Here is a 3,611-nt window from a genome sequence, read left to right as displayed (position 1 = left end):
TATGACATCACCTTAGAAGTCACACAGTGTCACTTCCACTGTACTCTATTGGTCCAAGCAGTCACAGCTGCCAAGAGTCAATGGGAGGGAACACAGGCCCCCTCTCTAGGGCAAGAATGTGGACGAGTTCACATCCCAGTGTCAAAACTGCTGTATGACCAGCGCTTTGAATAGCAGAGAGGTTACAGTTTGTGGAAAAACGTAGGCACAGATGAGTGAGATTCAAACAGGACTCAGAAAAGTCAGACTGTGACTGTTAGAAACACCTTAATCAATTTTATTTTATTTTGTATGCACAAGAGTGATATCCAATTAAAAATCATTCTCTAATAAGCCTAAAATATATCTTTCAATATGTGTAATATACAAATTACAAGTGGTAAAAGTATTGGGTTAGTTTTTTGTTCTTTGATTTCTTTTGTTTTGGAACTGTATTTAATATAATGGAGTATCTTAAATAAGGGGTATTTCAGAATGAATGAAGCCCGGTGTATTTCCTTCAAAAGCATATTTGAGCTATCTTGCTTCATATTCTTCTTGACACTTGGTATTAGCATACTTTAATATATTTACCTGGTGGTAAGTCATCTCCTTGAGGTTTACTTTTTTCTTATTTTATTTTTTTTATTTTTGTAGAGACAGGGTCTTGCTATGTTTCCCAGGCTAGACTCCACCTCCTGGCCTCAAGGGATCCTCTGGCCCTGGACTCCCAAGCGCTGAGATTAGAGGTGTGAGCCACCCTCACTGCCCTCTTTGTGGTCTATAATTTGCTATTTCCTAATTACTGATAGGAACTGGTCACCTACTCACTTGATTTTGGTCGTTCATGGTTCCTCTTTGAAGTGCCTATTTAATGCGGCATCCATTCTTTGCTTTAGGTGTTTTTCTCTTTCACATTGACTCAATAACAGTCTTTATATATCCTGGATACTAATCCTTTATCACTTGCTGCAAGTATCTTCTTTTACTGTGTGGCTTGTTTTTTTCACTCCATTTATTGTTTTTCAAACAAAGACTAAGTTCTTAATTTTAACGTACTTGAACTGTCATTTTCTACCCTGGCCCCCTCCCACCCTCCGGGGACAGTTAAGTTCCCAGACACCTCTACATTCTGGGGTCGAGGAGCCCGCCTTCCTGGCGGTCACAGCTGGGCCTGGGGAGCGAAGGCGGCGGGCGCTCCCGGGAGGAGCTGCGCGATTCGGGTGCTGGGGAGGTGAAGCTCGCGGGGCCGCCAGGCCGCCGGGGTAAGGAAGGCCGGGAGGCCGCGGGGGTCCACGGCGCGGAGGGAGCCGCAGGCACGGGGCACAGCCCTCGCCCATCGCCGGGGCCCGGCAGGCCCAGGAGCCAGAGGGCCGGGCGCCCAGGGCCAGAGGGCGGCGGCGTGAGTGGGCACCGCCTCCAAAGGACGCCCTCGCCCTCCCGCAGACGTAGTCGCAGGCGCCGGTCCCGGTCCGAGCCAGCTGGGGGCGGCTCCGGGGAGCTGAGCCGGGGGAGGGCCGGGCCGCCCAACGGATCACCAGGGGGCTTTCTCCCGGATTGCCGTTTCTCTGGCCCGCGGCGCCCTACCCGCCGGAGCCGCCCAACCGCAAGCCCCGCCCCGAAGCCAGGTGCAGCCAGGAAGGCGGGGCCTGGTGGCCTCTGGGCGCTGGCGGCAAGTTCAGAGCCGCGCGCTGGGCTGGGCGGTGGCGGCCGCGTCTCCACCTCCTCCCTGCGCGCCGCTGGAGAGCCCGGGAGAGACGCACCCTCAGGTCGGCCAAGACCGAGAGCAAGCGGGCACGGGCAGCGGAGCCCATCTCACTTCCACGAAAGGCAGCGTTCTTGAGTCCTGCCTTTGACGGCGGGGGGTTCTTCCCTTCCCTCTGTCAGCTTCCTCCCGCTCTCTCCCATGTCCTCTCCGAGTCCCATTGCTGTCCCTGTCCCTTGCCTCTCTGCTTCTTGTCTCCTTGTCCTCTCCTGTTTCTCATCTCTCCCATTTTCTCGTGTCTGCCTTATTGGCTATTTCCTTGTCCTCTTTTGTCCTTTTTCTCTCTCTCTCTTTCAGCCTTTCCCCCTCACTCTCTCTATAGGCTTCCTTCTCTTTTGCAAGCAATTCTTCTTCTTATGTTTTTTCCCTAAGGTGACTTCTTGGCCATAATTATTTGCATCCCCCCGACCCCTCCACCAAGCCATCCCTCTCTCTGTTCATCTTGTAGTGCTCCATTATTCTCATCCAGGGCTTGTGCTAGGAGCTGGCGTCTTCAGCCCAGATCCTTTCTCCAACAGATTATATCCAAAGATCTGCACATGTAACCCGTTCAGTGCCTTTCCTGGGAAAAAGTACATAGATGATCAAATTATAAATCTCTGAATTTTCAGGGTCACCTGAAAGAAAATACCTGGTTTTAGATACAAGACAATTGAATCCTTTTCTTGACATTTTGCCTTTACTCATAGAGGCACAGACAGCACAGCAGGAAGCTAAGCCTTGCAGAAGCTTTTAGGGGACACTGACACCCACACCTTCTGTGCAATGCCAGGTGCAGGGGAGGCAAGGGACAGGATACAGACCTAGGTTGTGGGAAGACAGTTGGAGGCCAGGGCTTTGCACTTGCAACATTTGGGTGAGACTGACTGGAAATAAGAAATTAACAGTAAATTTCTAAAATATGTAGTTGCTTTGCCTCCTTAGAAATAATTGAACCTGATGTTGTGGTATATTGTGATCTTTAATGATATTCCAGCTTTTGACCAGCTTCTGTGGAACATCTCTACCCTGCCCTGCAGACTACCCTGTGACTCCTGGAAGTCCAGGTCATTTGTTGCATGGAGAGGATGCAAACCACGTGCTGCAGCTCCCGATGCCTTTTCGGAGCAGATTCCTCAGAGGGGGTGCCTGACATCAGAGATGAATTTCAGCCAATGCCTCCCAAAGAGGCAGATGCAGAAACCTCACTCCTCTCAGTAACCCTGAGCAAAGCACTCAACCTCTCTGAGCCTCGGGTTTCCATCTGTAAAATGGGCTCAGGCTAAGTTGTCTCTCCAGTCCATCCCAGGCCTACCCATGTACGACTAATTGGATGAAGCCAATTCTCCCCCTTTTTCCAGGAAAAACTAGTCTGCTTGAAGCCCCATTGCTGAGCTTCCATGAGCTCCCACAGGGAGACATACACACTCACACACACACTCACACATACAGTCACATACTCACACAGACACACTGACACAGACACACTCACACAGTGACACACATGCACTCACACATGTATACATATACTCAGACACACATAAACACACATACACAAACTTACACACATATACATGTACATTCACATGCACATGCAATCACACATACACAAATACATGCATGCCCTTACACAGGCTTGCAAACTCATGCTCACTGTTTTTCACACACACACACTTCTCCCCAGTATAGCTAGTATTGTTCCTAGGTACAGCAGCCCGCTTGTGTCATCCTTCTGGTTCTGCTGCACCCAGCACCACCTCTGCAGGCGCCCCCGTGGGCTGCCTTCATGGCTGAGACAATGTTTGCCAGCCACAGCCATGAGGCCCTGAACAGGAGAACTATCCAGCGTGCCCTGAGTTAAGATGTGACAACCCTCTTCTCAGCACTA

This window comes from Pan troglodytes, chromosome 8 (assembly GCF_028858775.2).
Source record: "Pan troglodytes isolate AG18354 chromosome 8, NHGRI_mPanTro3-v2.0_pri, whole genome shotgun sequence".
In the NCBI taxonomy this organism is placed as follows: Eukaryota; Metazoa; Chordata; class Mammalia; order Primates; family Hominidae; genus Pan; species Pan troglodytes.
Note: the sequence above shows the minus strand (reverse complement) of the source record.